At 47.7% G+C, this 19,053-nt stretch overlaps 1 long non-coding RNA gene across 1 annotated transcript in view; it reads right to left on the reverse strand.

Annotated features, from left to right (window-relative positions):
- LOC132540264 (uncharacterized) overlaps nucleotides 1-16,527 on the reverse strand; it is a 39,579-nt gene extending 23,052 nt beyond the window's left edge. Inside the window, exons 1-2 of the long non-coding RNA XR_009551471.1 lie at nucleotides 16,275-16,527; nucleotides 14,010-14,228 (exon numbers count right to left, since the gene is read on the reverse strand). This is a non-coding gene — a long non-coding RNA (uncharacterized LOC132540264). The remainder of the gene's footprint in view (nucleotides 1-14,009; nucleotides 14,229-16,274) is intronic.
- Between the last annotated feature and the right edge of the window lie 2,526 nt (nucleotides 16,528-19,053).

Genomic DNA, 19,053 nt, shown 5'->3' on the forward strand with positions numbered 1-19,053 from the left:
AATTAAGAAGGGAGGAGGAGATAGAGAGGGAGAGAGACAGAGAGACACAAGCAGCCTTGCTTCACCACTTGTGGGGCTTCCCCCTGCAGGTGGGGACCAGGGGCTTGAACCTCTATCCTTAGGCACCGTAATGTGTGTGCTTGCCCAGTGCACCACCACCAGGAATATTTCTTTGATGCTCAATATCCAAATAAAACAAAATTTCATTCATTTAACAATCCACCTTCAAAACGCATAAAGTAAAATTGTATAGGCTGAGCGGTGGTGCACCTGGTTGGGTGCACATGGTGCAATGTACAAGGACCCAGGTTCAAGCCTCCAGTCCCCATCTGCAGAGGGAAAGCTTCACAAGTGGTGAAGCAGTGCCACAGATGTATGTATCTCTCTCTCTTTCTCTCTCTCTCTCCCCTTTACTATCTCCCCCTTCCCTCTCAACTTTTCTCTATCTCTATCCAGTAGATAATAAATTAATTTATAAATACATAAAGAAAAAATTGGAAGAGCCCGAGTCCCCAGCTATAAGTTATTAACATACCACAGGACAAGAGGGTCTGGAGAGTCAATAAAAGGATAGAAAGCTGTTGTTTTCGCCGGGCTGGCTTCACGGACGGGTAACAGACCACCAGGGACTCATGGTTGAGCTGTAGGCAGTGTCTCTTTATTCATGCAGGACGCAGCACAATCTAAGCTGAGCTAAGCTAAACTAAAGGTACCCTAAAACTCACAATGCTGTCTTTATATATACTTGCAAAGTAGGGTGGAAACAGGATGTGACATAGAGAGGGTGGAGAGAAAAGTGACTGGTGAAAATCAGAGTGTGACAAGGAGGGGGCAGAGCAGGGGAGAATCCTATCACTGAACCACCAATGCCCTGGAGGGAGGGTGGTGCTTGTTAACAGTGGTTATGTAAATAGAATAGTGTTAAGCAGGGGGGATTTAAACCAAATGAAACAGAAGGGGGGGGTCTCGTGCATACCAACAGAAAGCTAGCTCATCAAGCATGGTGTATGCATGATCCAGGTTGAAGCCCCAGCACCACACTGGGAAGTACTACGACACTAGAGGAAGCTCTGATATCAGCTGTGATGTCTCTTCTCTATCTCTCTACTGCTATTTATCTCTTCTCTCTGTCTCTGCTTCTCTGTGTGAATGAAAAAGTTACCAGGAGTGGCAAAATAATAGCACATATGTAAGGTCTCCCAAAAAATATGTAAATAGATTTAGCCAACTGGCCTAGAGAACATACTACTCAGGGGCTGGGCTGTGGCACACCTGGTGGAGCCCACATGTTACAGTGCACAAGGACCCGGGTTTGAGCTCCTGGTCAAACCTCCACAGGGAAAGCTTTTCAAGTGGTGAAGCAGTCAGCAGGTCTCTCTCTCTCTCTCTCTCTCTCTCTCTCCTCCAGGTTTATCACTGGAGCTTGGTGCCAGCACTGCAAATCCACTGCTCCTGGGGTCCATTTTTTCTTTACCATTTTTTTATTGGATAGAACAGAGAGAAATTGAGAGGGAGGGAAGATAGACAGGGGTGAGAGAGAGACATTTTCAGACCTGCTTCACCACTTGTGAAGTGACCACCCTGTAGGTGGGGGACCAAGATCCTTGAGTGGGCCCTTGTGCTTTATACTAAGGGCAGTTAAACTGGTGTGCTACCAACTGCCCCCCCCTTAATTTATCTCTATTTATTCATTGGATAGAGACTGTCAGAAATCGAGGGTTGAGGGAGAGGTAGAGAGGAAGAGAAACAGAGAGACATCTGCAACACTGCTTCACCACTCACAAAGCTTTCCCCCTGCAGGTGGGGATGGCAGTTCGAACCTGTGCCCTTGTACATTGTAACATGTGCACTCAACCAGATGCTCCATCACCTGGCCCTCATGTCTGTCATTCTCCCTTTCTGTCTCCCCCTGCCCTCTCAACTTATGGTTGTCTCAATCCAATAAATAAGGGAAGTTTTTTTAAGAGAGAGTGCATGCTGCTCAATCGCACAGCATATACACTCTATCAAGAGCACAGGAAGCGTGTTGAGCAGAGGCTGTATCCTGGACACAAAACAAATTCTAAAGAAACGTTGAAGGACTAAGGCCATTCAGAATCAAATTCTCTGAACCCAGTTGAATGAAGCAAGGAATAAATGTCTAAAACTAACTGGAAAGTCTTCGAGTGTTTGTTCAATGAAGTGGCTTCTTGATAAGAATCCATTGTGAAGGGAATGGAACACAACATCGGAAATGGTGAGTTGCAGCTGAGCCTGACAATTCGTGTCTTTCGTCATTTGAAGGGGAGTGGGGGGGGGGCTTCTAAGCCATTCTTACTTCCAGCTCTGTGTCTCCCTTACGTTCTCTCATCTCTCCTTTTGACTGGGTGGCAGCAGACCTTTTCCTTGTGCCTCCCATATCTTTTCATTTCTCTTTCACATTTATATCTTTGGTTTCCCTTTTCCTGAATTCTTGGCAATATTTTCAATATCTGACTTCAGCTGCCTAATCAGAGGCTTAGCCTAACCACCTGAGTTCCTAGTTGATATTTTTACACCAAGAATTTTATTATGTATCTCCCCCTCCTTCCTCAATTTCTCTCTCTTGCAATACATTTTTAAAAATTTAAATAAAGAAAGAAATCTTTTGGGGGCCAGATGGTGGCACACCTGGTTAAATGCACATAGTACTAAGCGTAAGTACCTGTGCAAGGATCTGGGATTGAGCCCCAGGCTCCCCACTTGCAGGAGGGGACATTTCACAAGTGGTAAAGCAGGCCTGCAGGTGTGTCTTTATCTCACCTTCTCTATCTGTGTTTCTCCCTTCCCTCTTAATTCCTCTCTGTCCTAACCAATAAAATGGAAAAATAGCCCCAGCAGTTGTGGATTCATAGTGCTGGCACTGAGCCCCAGTGACCGGAGGGAAAAAAATAAAATAAAGAAAAATAAAATAAATCTTTTTAAAGAAGTAGATGTAAAGACAGGAGTCAGAACCATTCACCCACCGACACTTCCTGACAAGCACTAACTGCCTCAGCTGTTGAGCCAGAATCCTGCGACAGCAAAGCAATTAATCAGTACATACACCACAGACATCTTTTACTGACGCCACACTATCAAGCTCAGCCCTGCAAAAGGCCCATTGCTTGCACATCACACCATACAACCCACAGCCATTGCTCCAGAGTCTCTTATAGACATAATGGCACCCAGAACACGTGATCGTTTGTCGATCGTTGTGAACTGAAAACGCCATGATTATCTCCCCCAAACAGGAGCTTTGTGTCTGTCTTTCCTCATGTACAGTAGACAGTAGAAGTGTAACACAGCCCTAAGTGTGGCTTTGACACTGATTCCAAGGAACACATGAATCCCTATGTTCATAGCTGCTTTATTCTCAATAGCCAAAGAGTGGAAGTAACCTAAATGCCCATCATCAGATGACTAACTAAAGCTATGGGAATATATTCCACTGACTACTACCCTACAATCAAAAAGATGATATTGTGTCCTTTGGGACAAAATGGATGGAACTGGAGGTGACTGTGCTTAGAGAAATAAGTAAAGAGATGAGAGACAGCTACCATATGGTTTCACTCATATGTGGAATCTCTGATACACATTAACTGAAAGAAAAGGAAAGGAAAGGAAAGGTGTTGGGAACATGTGTAAGCCTGATAGAGCTTAGGGAGAACCACCCCCGTCCTTGGATGGAGGTCTGAGAAGATAACCTCTTGGTAAGTCTCTCTCTACCGAGGTGAGCATAAGGGGGGAAACTCAGACTTGGTTCTTTCCTTCTTGACTCTCAGGCCCACAGATACCCCAGTACTTCCCTCCATTAACCACAGGCCACATGGCCACAGATTCACTTATTCAAAGTCACCTTCTGATCCCAGAAGAACACACCTTATCACACACTTCATCACACACCTCAGACCCCAGACAAGAGAAATTCCAAACTATATGGCTTTTTGATATCCATCTTCTCTCTGTCTCACCCTATGGGTTTAACCCCTATGCTTCTCTCAAATACCTTTGGATAATTAAGTTGCTTGCGTCATGGAGACTAACTGTCTTGTATCTCATCAATTCCTGTCATACCAGCCCCCTACCATAGGGGCAAGGTGACCTTTAAGAAACCTGTAATTTCTGACATATTTCAATAATAATTCCCTTTGTTTGGTTTTCTATTTAACTCATGTCCACCTTGCTAATAAACGAGTTCTGAGCTCGCTGAAGGGCTCCCCGGTGTCTTTACTCTAGAAAGAAACCGTCCGTTACCTTTCCCCTGGACATCACCCTGCCAGAGACCCAACAGAAAGGAAAGGAGAGGAGAGGGGAGGGGAGGGGAGGGGAGGGGAGGGGAGGGGGAGAGGAGAGGGGAGAGGGGAGGGGAGGGGAGGGGAGGGGAGAGGGGAGGGGGGAGGGGAGGGGAGGGGAGGGGGTGGGGGAGGGGAGGGGAGGGGAGGGGAAGGGGGTGGGGGAGGGGAGGGGAGAGGGGAGGGGAGGGGGAGAGGAGAGGGGAGGGGAGGGGGAGAGGAGAGGGGAGAGGGGAGGGGAGGGGAGGGGAGAGGGGAGGGGGGAGGGGAGGGGAGGGGAGGGGGAGAGGAGAGGGGAGAGGGGAGGGGAGGGGAGGGGAGAGGGGAGGGGGGAGGGGAGGGGAGGGGAGGGGGTGGGGGAGGGGAGGGGAGGGGAGGGGAAGGGGGTGGGGGAGGGGAGGGGAGAGGGGAGGGGAGGGGGAGAGGAGAGGGGAGGGGAGGGGGGAGGGGAGGGGGAGAGGAGAGGGGAGGGGAGGGGGAGAGGAGAGGGGAGAGGGGAGGGGAGGGGAGGGGAGAGGGGAGGGGGGAGGGGAGGGGAGGGGAGGGGGAGAGGAGAGGGGAGAGGGGAGGGGAGGGGAGGGGAGAGGGGAGGGGGGAGGGGAGGGGAGGGGGTGGGGGAGGGGAGGGGAGAGGGGAGGGGAGGGGGAGAGGAGAGGGGAGAGGGGAGGGGAGGGGGAGAGGAGAGGGGAGAGGGGAGGGGAGGGGAGGGGAGGGGAGGGGAGAGGGGAGGGGGGAGGGGAGGGGGTGGGGGAGGGGAGGGGAGAGGGGAGGGGAGGGGAGAGGGGAGGGGAGGGGGAGAAGAGAGGGGAGAGGGGAGGGGAGGGGAGGGGGAGAGGAGAGGAGAGGAGAGGAGAGGGGAGGGGAGGGGAGGGGAGGGGAGGGGAGGGGAGGGGAGGGGAGGGGAGGGGAGGAGAGGAGAGGAGAGGAGAGGAGAGGAGAGGAGAGGAGAGGAGAGGAGAGGAGAGGAGAGGAGAGGAGAGGAAAGGAAAGGAAAGGAAAGGAAAGGAAAGGAAAGGAAAGGAAAGGAAAGGAAAGGAAAGGAAAGGAAAGGAAAGGAAAGGAAAGGAAAGGAAAGGAAAGGAAAGGAAAGGAAGTGAAGGGAAGAAAACAGAAGCAAACAGTTTCTCAGACTTCTTGAGAACTATGGTGGTTATCTTTGGGAGGTGGGAGAGTGGGTGGGAGCACAGAACATTGGTGGTGAGTGTGGCGTGGAATTCTATCTGTAACCTTACAATCTTGCAATCCACTACCAATCACAAGTAAAAAATGGCGAATGGTTGGCTTTGAGTGGCCACTCAGTTCTGCTCATCTGAGTGAGACATGTCTCTTTCCAGAAGAAACTCAGCCAGGCAAAGGGTCTCAGAGGAAATCTGGGGAACTGTGTATCTATCAACTGACCTTGGTTTTGATCCCAGACTTACCCCCACCTCCACCATTCACATTATACAATGCACTTCAGGACACAAAGACTCTCCACAGAAACCGGGCTCTGACTTCTCGTCTGTTTCCCTAAACTCAAAGGGCACAAAGACTCTCCACAGAAACTGGGCTCTGACTTCTTCTCGTCTGTTTCCCTAAACTCAAAGCTACGTTTCGTGGAGGACACTGAAATAGTTACATTCACCCATTACCAAAGAAATGAAAATTAAAACTGCACTGAGATTCCATCTCACACCTGTGAGAATGGCCTCTGTCAGCAAAACAGGATGTGACAGGTGTTGGAGGGGTTGTGGAGAAAAAGGAACTCTGCTACACCGCCGGAGGGAATGCAGACTGGTGCAGTGCCTCTGGGAGATAGCATGGAGAGTCCTTAAGTGAATAAAAAAGGAATCACCTGAGTATTGCTTAACAAGAGCCCTCTCAGGCATTTATCCAAAGGCCGGGCAAACACTAATTCAAAGGGACATATGCACCCCTACGTTCATGGCTACAGTGTGCACAATAGGCAAAGAGAGGAAGCAGCCAGATGCACATCAACAGATGACTGGGTAAGAGTTATGGAGTATATACTTCATGAAATACTACTCTACAATCAAAAAGATGATATTGTGTCCTCTGGGACAAAATGGATGGAACTGGAGATGATGATGCTTACTGAGATAAGAGGTGAAAAACAATTATCAGTGATTTCACTCAAATGTAGAATCTAGAGAACTGATACACATGAGCTTGAAAAAAAAAAAAAAACAACCCCCACATACAAATAGAAGCACATAGACTCTCTCTAAGACTTGGTGAGAATGAAGGTAGTTATTGTCAGAGAGACACACGACTATGGTGGTGGGTGCCAAGCGGACCTATACACCATAGCCTCACAGTCTTGTAAAGCGCTGTTAATTACAAATAAATAAACAAGACAAATAATCAAAAACCCCTCAAAAAATTTCCCAACAACATGAAAACATGATTTTTTTTAGAGGTTAGCCAAATACAAATTCTATTTCTTTCCTTTTTTTTTTTCCAAATATAACTTTCTTTATTATAAATGTCATTCAAGTCCAGAACAGCTGAGGGATAAAATTAGCTTTGAAATTTAAGAAATTCTTTAGCATTTAAAAGAGTATCAGATGAGTGCTTCTAGTCTCCAGATACAAGTGAAGGGAACATAAATTAGAACAATTAAGACACTCGTTCCTTTTGGCATACTTGGGTAGTAAGAATATTAAAATTAATCTTTCTGGAACATTGCTGTACCTGTGTCAACACATATTCTTTTAAGGTTACTTCTCCTGAAAGGGGAGGATAGAGACAGAGAAATGGAGATAAGACGGGAGATAAAGAGAAAGAAAGAGAGAGACACCTGCAGCCGTGCTTCACCACTTGTGTTCACCACCTGCAGGTGGGAACTGGGGGCTTAAACCTGGGTCCTAGCAATTGATAATGTGTACACTGAACAGGGTGCACCACCAGCCGGCCTTTGAGCTCACTTTTGGATGGTGTAAAGAGGTAGTGTTTTTGGCAAAGCAGAGTTTGGACTGGATTTGGTGTATTGCACCAAAGTAAAGCACTCTGGGGTGGGAGAGAGCAGTGTTCAGGTCCTGAAACATGATGGCAGAGAAGGACCTAGAGGGAATTAGACTGTTAGGTAAAAAATTGAGAACTGTTACACATGGACAAACTACTGTATTTTACTGTCAACTGTAATCCTCCCAAGAAAGAAAAAAAGAGAGTTTTGGGGGGTGTTTTGTTATGTTTTCTAACTTCAGTGACGGTTGGCTTGGCATCTAACTAAGGGATGGTCGGCAATACGTCAGTTCTGGGTGTGCCTGGGCGGGTGTTTCTGGGAGACCGGGCATTGGAATTGGAAGACTGAGCAAAGAAGGACCCTCCTCACTTCTGCTGTGGGTGGGGGCAGTAAACAGCCCACTGAGGATGTGAAGGGGACACAACAGTGGAGAAAGAACCAATTGGCTTTCTTTCTTTTTTTTTTCCTCGATTTTTTTAGATAGGACAGAGAGAAATTGAGAGGGGAGGGGAAGACAGAGAGGTGGAGAGAAAGATAGACACCTACAGACCTACTTCACTGCTTGTGAAGTGAAGCCCTGTAGGTGGGGGGCCAGGGGCTCAAACCATGATCCTTGTGCTTTGTACTATGTGCACTTAACCCAGAGTGCTACCACCTGGCCCCCAGATTGGCTTTCTCTGTGTGTCCTAAACCTCCATCCCATCCCCCAACCCCAACCCCCAGGATCTTGGTTCACCAGCCCCTCCCAGTCTCCCCTGGTCTCTGGTTTGCAGATGGTGGGTGCTTTACTCTCCATAGCCTGTGGCCCAAGCCCCACAGAATATATCATAAAGCTACATCTATATCTGCCTATTGGTTTGGGCATCTCTCACCCATCTATCAACTATCATGATCTATCATCCATTTTGCATCTGTCATCTATCAATATCTATCCATCTGTAATTCACCAATCCTATCATATATATTTTTTTTCCCTTTTGTTGCCATTGTTGTTTTCTGCTGGGCTAGCTTCGCGGGCAGGAGAGAGACGACCAGGGACTCATGGCTGAGCTGTACGCAGTATCTCTTTATTCATGCAGAACGCAGCACAATCTAAGCCAAGATAAGCTAACTATAATCACAATCCTGTCCTTATATATATACTTGCCAAGTAGGGTGCAAACAGGATGTGATGTAGAGAGGGTGGAGCAAAAAGTGACTGGTGCAAATCAGGGTGTACTACGAGAGGGGGAGGAGCAAAAAGACATCATGAGCCAGTGGGGATTAAACCAATGCCCTGCAGGCAGGGTGGTGCTTAGTTAACAGTGGTTATGTAAATAGAATACAGTGTTAAGCAGGGGAGATTAAACCAATGAATCAGAAGGGGTTTTAGAAGCATACCAACAGTTTTCTATTGTTGTTGTAGTTATTATTGTTGTTGTTGTTGATGTCATCGTAATTGTTGGATAGGACAGAGAGAAATGGAGAGAGGAGGGGAAGACAGAGAGGGGAAGAGAAAGATAGACACCTGCAGACCTGCTTCACTGCTTGTGAAGTGCCCCCCCAGGTGGGGAGCCGGGGATCCTTACTGGGATCCTTACTCCAATCCTTGCACATTGCATCATGAGCACTTAACCCACTGCACTACTGCCCGACTCCCTCCTATCATCTTTTATCATCATATATCCATCAGTCAGCCACCTACCTATCATCTACCTTCTGATATCATCTATGTATCTATCTATCTATCTATCCATCTGTCATCTACCTGTCCATTCACCCATCATCTTTTTATGTTGATTTTTATTAGTGATTTAATAGTGATTAACAAAATTGTAGGATAACAGGGGTAAAATACCATACAATTCCCACCACCAAACTTCTGTGTCTGATCCCCTCCACTGCAAGTTTCCCTATTCTTTATCCCTCTGGGAATATGGACCAAAATTCTTTATGGGGTGCAGAAAATGTAAGGACTGGCTTCTGTTATTGCTTCTCTGCTAAACATGAGCATTGGCAGGTCTGTCTATACCCCCAGCCTCCCAGCCTGTTTCTTTTCTTTTCTTCTTTTCTTAATTTCTTTATTGGGGGGATTAATGGTTTACAGTCAACAGTAAAATACAATAGTTTGTACATGCATAATATTTCCCAGTTTTTCACAAAGCAATAGGGCCCCCACTAGGTCCTCCTCTGCCATCAAGTTCCAGGACCTGAACCACCTCCCACCACTCCAGAGTCTTTTACTTTGGTGCAATACACCAACTCCAGTCCAAGATCTGCTTATTGATTTCCCTCCTGATCTTATTTTTCAACTTCTGTATATGAGTGAGATAATCCTGTATTCATCCTTCTGATTCTGACTTATCTCACTTAACATGATTCCTTCAAGCTCCACCCAAGATGGGGTAAAGAAGGAGAATTCACCATTTTTAATAGCTGAGTAGTATTCCATTGTGTATATAGACCACAACTTGCTCAGCCACTCATCTGTTGTTGGACACCTGGGTTGCTTCCAGGTTTTGGCTATTACAAATTGTGCTGCTATGAACATAGGTGTACACAGATCTTTTTGGATGGGTGTATTCTGTTCCTTAGGCTATATGCCCAGGAGATAAATTGCAGGATCATAGGGTAGGTCCACTCCTAGCCTTCTGAGAGTTCTCCAGACTGCTCTCCACAGGGGCTGGACCCATTTACATTCTCATCAGCAGTGCAGGAGGGTTCCTTTGTCCCCACAACCTCTCTAGTATTTGTTGCTCCAACCTGTTTCTATCTTTCCCTAGTGGGGCAGGGCTCTGGAAAGGTGGGCTTCCACGACAAATTGGTGAGGTCACCTGCCCAGGGAAATCAGGTTGGCATCATGGTAGTGTGTGCAAGTTGGTAGCTGAAAAGCATTAAGATATAAAGCAGGACAATTTGTTTGATAAATAGGAACCCAGGGGTAGGAATAGAGCAGATGAAACAAAGGGTCTTCATGTCACTTGGCGTTTTCTATCACTGATGTGTTATTCATCTACATCCACCCCTTCTATCACCATCCATCTTCTGCCCATCACAGATACCTACTTATGTGTCTGTAGTCCATCTACCCATCTGTTGGGCCATCAAGATAGCCCAGTTGGATAGTGTGCTACTTTGCCGAGGACACAAACCAGGTCGAGCCTGGCCCTTACTGCATTGAAGGAAACTTCAGTGCTGTGGTCTCTCTCTCTCTCTTTTAAAAAATTTTTTATTTATAAAAAGGAAACATTGACAAAACCATAGGATAAGAGGGGTACAACTCCACACAATTCCCACCACCAGCACTCCATATCCCTGATAGCTTTTCTATTCTTTATCCCTCTGGGAGGATGGACCCAGGGTCATTGTGAGATGCAGAAGGTTGAAGGTCTAGTGTTGCTGAGGAGTTATTCAACAGTCTAGCTTCTGTAATTGCTTCCCCCGCTGAACATGGGCGTTGACTGGTCGATCCATACTCCCAGCCTGCCTCTCTCTTTCCGTAGTGGGGAAGGGCTCTGGGAAAGCAGAGCTCCAGGACACATTGGTGAGGTTGTCTGTCCAGGGAAGTCTGGTTGGCATCATGGTAGCATCTGGAACCTGGTGGCTGAAAAGAGAGTTAATGTACAAAATCAAACAAATTGTTGACCAATCATGCACCTAAAGGTTGGAATAGTGCAGATGAAGAGTTGGGGGGGGGGGTCCTCCATTTTGTAGATAGCTAGTAGGCATATTTTAGTTATATTCCAAAGGGCCTGTGGTCTCTTTAACTCTCTCACTCTGCCTCAGTGCCTTCTCCGTTTCTATCTAGAAACAAAACAGAACAAAACCATCATCGGGGAAAGCTATCAAACTGAGGGGATAAAGGAGGAAATGGCAGGTTGGACTGACAAAGGGATCTTCTGACTGACTTTTAATTCTGCTTCCAGGCTGAACAGAAAATGCCAGCTCCGGGTCACAGCAGCTCCTCTTTGAGAAACAGCATTGGAGATCATTTCTCAATCTTCCTGCTCACGTCAGCTGTGAAAAGGGCACTCTGCACAGCCTCCTGGACCGCGCTCAAGGGCCACCATCGGTCTTCACCCAAGCTGTTCCTGTGACATTTGACACCTTCCCGGCCCCTTCTGCTGGCAGCATCCCCCTCAGGTTCTCATGGTTCCCTCCCCCACTGACCTTGCAGACCAGTCCCAGGGGACCATTTGGCTGTCCCAGCTCCACTTGCAGCTCAGTCTGCAGGAATACAGTCATAGGCGCCCCTGCAACAGACTGGGCTTTCTGTGTGTCTGCCTCCGTTTCTGTTTGTGGAGCACCATTGTTCCAGTCATCTGGAAGCTTCTTGGCTGCCCCCTCACCTTGTCCCTCCCAGCAGTCACTCTGTCTCTTCCTGTTTCCCCCAAACCACTCTATTTGACCCTCCAATTGGGACACATCCTGGATTAACTCAGGGGCAGGGGTAGATAGCACAGTAGTTATGCAAAGAGACTCTCATGCTCAAGGCTCCAGAATCCCAGATTCAATCCCCCACACCACCATCAGCCAGAGCTGAGCATTGCTCTGGTAAAAAAACAAACAAGCACAGAATGGATTAACTTGGAACCAGCTCCTGCCAGCTTTTGCCTCACAGTCTCTCTGGAGAGATCCCATCCCACACATTTGCAGAGATCACTCTCCTGCCTCCCTCTTCCAAATGCTGCTTTGGTCGTATCCTAAAATCATCAGTTTCCCATTGCCAAAGCAAGCATGAAGCTCTTTTGCCTGTCAGAGGACCCTTCACTTGGTCCCTGTGGAGCTTGACACTTCCCCACCCCACCCCACCCCCAACTCTTGAGTCCGGGGATTTCTTCTCCTCCACCACTGGCTTCTGTTTGGGAGGAGGAGTGACTTCTTGGTGTTGACTGGCTGGTTTGAGAGGGCAGGCAGGGCAGCCCAGCCCAGCCCTTTTTCTGTTCCCTCAATCTTGGGAACTAACTCGCTCACTCATGGGGGCCTGATGGGGTGTTTAAAGCTGGCCCCTCTCTAGGTAAGAAGTCCTCTGACATCTCAGTACCACCAGCACCCTCCACATTCCTTGGTCCTAAAAGTTGTCTCTCAAAGTTGCCTCCTTTGCTGTTTGCCAAGAACCTAAGAGAAGTGGAGATCTCTCTACTGGGTCTCTTGAGGCTCCATCAATCCTGCAACTGGGCTGCTTCTGGTCTCCAGGGACATCTACCAATTTCCTCTTTCTGTCTGGTTCTTACCCTCCTTCAAGGCCCTTCTTAAGCCCCTCGAGTTATTGTGAAGCTGCCTGGCTTCCACAATCACCTCTCCTCTCCTTTCACTCCCAGCTACACGGAATGTTCCTGGAAATGTCACCTAAGTGTTTCCGCGGACCCACTTGTGTGTGTGGTGCCTCCCTGGTAGGTGACGCCTGGTGGCAGGCGCTTTCCCTGTGGGCAGCTGTGGGGACTTATTGAACACATAAGGCTTTGAGTTATGCTATTGTATTACTTTTCTTATTGAACACATAAGGCTTTGAGTTATGCTATTGTATTACTTTTCTTATTGAACACATAAGGCTATTGTATTACTTTTCTTATTTTAAATATTCTACTTCGTTACTTAGTGGATAGAGACAGAAGGAAATTGAGAGAAAAGGAGAAGATAGAGAGGGGGAGAGAGAGAGAGAGAGATCTGCTTCAACACTTGTGAAGTTTCCCCCTACAGGTAGGGGCTGAGTACTTGAACCTGGGACTCTGAGCATGGTAAAATCTATGCTTTACCAGGTGTGCCACCACCCAGTCCATTTTATTTTATTTTACTTTATTTTACGTTTTTCCTGGGTTATGACTTGGGCTTAGTGTCTACATCATGAATCCACCACTCCCAGTGGCCATTTTGCCTTTCCTTCCTTCCTTCCTTCCTTCCTTCCTTCCTTCCTTCCTTCCTTCCTTCCTTCCTTCCTTGTTGGTATGCTTCTAAAAACCCTTTCTGTTTCATTAGTTTAATCCCCCCTGCTTAACACTGTTCTATTTACATAACACTGTATTCTATTTACATAACCTCTGTTAACAAGCACCACCTTCCCTCCAGGGCATTGGTGGTTTAGTGGTAGAATTCTCACCTGCTCCGCCCCCTCTCCTTGTCATACCCTGATTTTCACCAGTCACTTTTCTCCCCACCCTCTCTGCGTTGCATCCTGTTCCCACCCTACTGGGCTAGTATATTTATAAGGACAAGATTGTTTGTAGTTTAGTTTAGCTTAGCTTGGTATAGATTGTGCTGCGTCCTGCGTGAATAAAGAGATACTGCCTAGAGTTCAACCATGAGTCCCAGGTCATCTGTTACCCGCCCATGAAGCCAGCCTGGTGAAAACAATACTTCCTTCCTTCCTTCTTTCCTTCCTTCCTTCCTTCCTTCCTTCCTTCCTTCCTTCCTTTCTTTCCTTATTTTTGATGGGACAGAAATTGGGGGGGAGGGTGGGAGAGAGGGAGAAAGAGAGACAGCTGTCATCCTGCTTTGCCATTTGTGAAGCTTCTCCCCTGCAGGTGGTGACTGGGGGCTTGAATCCAGTCTTTACCCACTGTAAGGCATGCACTCTACCAGATGTGCCACGGCCCAGCCCCTGAGCAGAAGACTTCCTGTCCCAGCCCCAGAGATCAGAGACCCAAGGCATGGCTTCAGGGCAACATAAACTTTCACACAGCCTGCCCTCTGCCCACACACACAGACACAAGCTAGCAGCACAAGGTACCGACATGCCAGCCCTGCTTCTCCCTTGGCCTGATGGGTACCTCAGAACAGGAACAGCACCTTCACAGTCCACTAGGCCTGTCCACCAGGAGCTGGAGATGGGGCTGTGGCTGCACAAAGTCAAAGCGTGGGAAACATTCATCAGCTCGAGTTTTTCTCAGCAGAGAGGGTGAGCTTTCAGCTCTGATCGGGTTCACACACACACTCTCTGGTTATACAGCATGGCACTTGGTGGCTTGAGGCTCAGTTGTATGCTTTAGCTGCAAATACAGTAAAGAAGAGAAGGTACATTTAAACCTGCCGGGGCTGGGCAGTAGCACACCTAATAGAAAAGACACATCACAGTGCACAAGGATGTGGATTCAAGCTCCCAGTCCCTCCTTCCTGGAGGGAGGCTTCCTGAAAGGTGAAACAGGTTTGCAGGTATCTCTCTTTCTCTCTCCCTCTCTATCTCCCCCTTTTCCTCTCAAATTCTCTCTGTCTTATCAAATAAAAAGGGAAGGAAAGGGGGAGCCGGGCCATACCACAGCAGGTTAAGTGCACGTAGCACGAAGCTCAAGGACTGGAGTAAGGATCCTGGTTCGAGCCCCGGCTCCCCACCTGCAGGGGAGTCGCTTCACAGCTGGTAAAGCAGGTCTGCAGGTGTCTGTCTTTCTCTCCCCCTCTCTGTCTTCCCCTCCTCTCTCCATTTCTCTCTGTCCTATCCAACAATGACGGCATCAATAACAACAACAATAAAAAAACAACAAGGGCAACAAAAGGGAAAACAGATAGATAAAAATTTTTAAATATATATGGAAGGGAAGAAAAGGTAAGGAAGAGGAAAGAAAAGAAGAGAAGAGGAGAAGAGAAAAGAGGAAAGGGGGAGGGAAAGGGGAAAGGAGCCTCACGGAGCAGTGGGTTCATTGTGCAGGCACCAAGCCCCAGCAATAACCCTGGTGGTAATACATACATTCACACATACATACATACATACATACATACATACATACATACCTGACTAGGGGAATGTGGCTGAGAGAGAGTAAGGGAGACATCTCATTAAGAGGGAGGTCTTTTTTTTTTAATTTATTTCTTTATTGGGGAATTAATGTTTTACATTCAACAGTAAATACAATAGTTTGTACGTGCATAACATTCCCCAGTTTCCCATTTAACAATACAACCCCCACTATGTCATTCATCATCCTTCATGGACCTGTATTCTCCCCACCCACCTACCCCAGAGTCTTTTACTTTGGTGCAATACGCCAATTCCATTTCAGGTTCGACTTGTGTTTTCTTTTCTGATCTTGTTTTTCAACTTCGGCCTGAGAGTGAGATCATCCCATATTCATCCTCCTGTTTCTGACTTATTTCACTCAACATTGATTTTTTCAAGGTCCATCCAAGATCAGCTGAAAACGGTGAACTCACCATTTTTTACAGCTGAGTAGTATTCCATTGTGTATATAGACCACAACTTGCTCAGCCACTCATCTGTTGTTGGACACCTGGGTTGCTTCCAGGTTTTGGATTTTACAAATTGTGCTGCCAAGAACATATGTGTACACAGATCTTTTTGGATGGATGTGTTGAGTTCCTTAGGATATATCCCCAGGAGAGGAATTGCAGGGTCATAAGGTAGGTCCATTTCTAGCCTTCTGAGAGTTCTCCAGACTGTTTTCCACAGAGGTTGGACCAATTTACATTCCCACCAGCAGTGTAGGAGGGTTCCTTTGACCCCACACCAAGAGGGAGGTCTTTAAGCAAAGCACTGTCCAAGTGGACAAAATCATCTTCGTCACATGCACTTTGCAAAGCCCTCAGCCTCCCTGAGCACCTGGTGGGTGGCCACACCCCCCTTGAATCCGGGTGGGAGGATTAAACCCTAAGGATGCTCTAGTCTGGCTCAGGGGCTCTGTGGTCCATTCTGAGTGAGAACAAAGGTGGGAGAAATAGCTAGGCTCACAGTGCAGGGTAATGATTGACAGGCTGATGATTAGCCCAACTTGGTCTCATCTGGGCTTTTTATTTATTTATTTATTTATTTTTTAAGCACAATATGGTCAGAGCAGGCTGACATATGAATGTGAAACTCCTGGCAGGTCCCACCACAGATCCAGCGCATCTGGAAGCCTGGCACTGGAGCAGCTGGGTGGGGCAGGCTGGGCCTCCGAACATTAACTCGTTTGACATTTGGTGTCTCAGCTAATAAATAACCCACCCAGGACAACGCTCGGTAATGACAGCTCTGGTTACCAGCCAGTTAATCTTCCACTTGGGCTCTGTCCTTTCGGCCCATCTGGCGGGGGATTCTTACTTACTGATTTGTGTCTTCCTGGGGCTGGAGTTTGGGGAGGCTGCCTCCCGCCAGTGCTGCATATGAAGTTGATTCAGGACTAAGGCAGCAGAGAGTGGCTGGTGGGTGACCCAGCACCCCTTAAAATCTGCCGGAAATAAGATGGGGGGGTTAGCTGGTGATCTGGAGTTTCAGAGGAGATGGACATGAAGCCAGTGGTTCATCTCTACTGTGAAGGGGACATTGGTCTCTTGGCAGCCACCAAGATGTGTCATCTGTGTTTCAACCAAACCAGGCACATTGTGCACCTGCTGTGTGGGCCCTTGATCTGGAATCATGTTCTGGAGACAAGAGCCGAGACTCTGCACAATGCAGCCCATCCCTTTGAGAGCAAAGTAGACAGGCTGGCAGACAAGGAGCTCACGGTCTGATCCCAGCCGTGGATGTGAGCTACAAGAGGAGAAATGCAGAAGTAATAAGCTCACAGAGGAGACACTAATTCCTTGTTCCTTGAAGAACCAGAGGAGGAAGCTGCCCAGAACTACAAAGGTTCTAACTGGTTTGCAAGCTCACGAGCTAAACAATGTGAGGGCCAGGTGGCAGTGCATCCTGATGAGCTCACGTCACCATGCACAAGGACCCAGGTTCAAGCCCCTGGTCCCCACCTGCAGAGGGAAAGCTTCACAGGTAGTGAAGCAGGGCTGCAGTTGTCTCTCTGTTTCTCTCCCTCTTTATCTCCCTCTTCCCTCTCGATTTCTCTCTGTCTCTAGCCAATTAGTAAAATAATTTTTAACAAAAAGAGTTAGTGTGGGGGGCTGGGTGGTGGCACACTGTGTTAAGTGCACATGGTGCAAAGTACAAGGAGTGGCATAAGAATACAGGTTTGAACCCCCGGGTCCCCACCTGTAGGGGGGGGGGGATTGCTTCACAAGCAGTAAAGCAGGTCTACAGGTGTTTATCTTTCTCTCCCCTTCTCAGTCTTCCTCTTCACTCTCTCGATGTCTCTCTGTCCTTCAGAGAGGTGACTGCTTTGGGATGAAGAGGCTTTAACTCCACTTTTTCCTCCTTCATTTCCTCCTCCTCTGCTCCTTCACTTCCTCCTCCTCCTCTTTTACCTCCATCCCAACCCACTTACATTCTACAGAAAGAAAGATCAAGAGAATTGTGAGATGCCCAGTTATCTATGGATTTCAGTGTTTTGCTTTTGTCTTGAGAGTTGGGACAGAGTTGGGGGGAGAGACAGCCCTAAGGACCTGCTGAATTAGAGTCACTCTTCCCACAAAGTCATCTACACCAGCAGCCCACAAAACATCACAGCCAGAGGCCAGAAGTTGGGAGAAGCCAGTCCTTGAGTTTAAAAGAAGCACAAGTCAAGGTATCCACATCTCCTCCCTTCCCTACTTTAATTCTTCTAGTTGCTCCCACAGTAGAGAGAGAGAGAGGGCTCAGATCCTTCCCGCAGTTCTTTACAAAGAACACCAGCCAGAGGATGTGACAAAGGGGACAGAGGAACAGATGGCATGTGGTTGTCTGCAGACGTCAACCTCTCAGCATGGGGGGAGATAAAATACGGACAAAGAAGGCAGGGAAAATCTTCCCAGTCTGACTTGACCTAGAAAGTCGGCCTTCATTAATTCTACCCTCTTCAGCTCTCTGCCACTCTGAGGTCCTTCCACCACTGTGAATCTCACTGGATTGGTGGAGCTGCATCATATGTCACACAGATACAGTCCCTCTGTGTGTACCTCTGTTCTCCAGGACTTTCCCTGAAAAGAAAACAGAAGAAAGGCTGGGGCAGTGGTGCTGAGCACACATGTTATCAACCATGCTCCAGGACCCAGGATCAAGCCCCAGGGCCCCACTTGCAAGCCCCACTGTTCTATCAAATGAAAAGAAGAAAGAATTGCACCAAGGTAAAAAAGCAAAACAAAACAAAACAAAAACAACTCTGGGGTGGGGGTGGGGGGGTGGTTCAGGTCCTGGAACATGATGGCAGAGGGGGACCGAGTGTGGGTTGTACTGTTATATGGAAAACTGGGATATGTTATGCAGGTACAAACTATTATATTTTACTGTTAATTGTAAACCATTAATCTCTCAATAAAGAAATTTAAAAAAGAAAAGAAGAAAGAAAAAGAGAGAAAAGAAAAGGGAAAAGGAAGGAAAGAGTGAGAAAGAGAGCCTGGGGGTGGCACACCGGGTTAAGTGCACATAGGACTAAGTGCAAGGACCTGTGCAAGGATCCAGGTTCAAGCCCTCAGCTCCCCACCTGCAGGGAGAATTCTTCATGAGCGGTGAAACAGGTCCACAGGTGTCTATCTTTCTCTCTCCCTCTCTACCTTCCCCTCCCCTCTCAATTTCTCTCTTTCCTATCCAGTAAAATGAGGGGAGGGGGAATGGCTGCCAGGAGCAATGGACTCATTATGCAGGAGACAGAGAGCAAAAGAGAGAAAAGAAAGCAGAAGGGCAGAGAGGAGGAGTGAAACCTTTGATGTGTTGACTGGACTGTCTGAGTTCAGCCATAGGGCACCTGGCCAGCCCGTTGCGACATGTGCCCTTGAGGGTAGAGGCTATGTCAAGTTCATATCTGCAGCCCCAGGCCCCACATACAGCAAGTGCTTAGCAGATTAGGGTCTGGTAAACAAGTAAGTGAAAGGACCTTCAGAGCCAACCAATCACAGCATGCATGGAAGGCCTCATAGAGTCTTCTCTCTCTCTGGAGGTGCAGAAATGAACTGTCCCCCACAGGCCCCACTCCACTCCAATTTCTGCACAGCTTGCATGCTTTCCCCATGTTCTCCCCC

The sequence above is a fragment of the Erinaceus europaeus genome, chromosome 9 (assembly GCF_950295315.1).
Source record: "Erinaceus europaeus chromosome 9, mEriEur2.1, whole genome shotgun sequence".
In the NCBI taxonomy this organism is placed as follows: Eukaryota; Metazoa; Chordata; class Mammalia; order Eulipotyphla; family Erinaceidae; genus Erinaceus; species Erinaceus europaeus.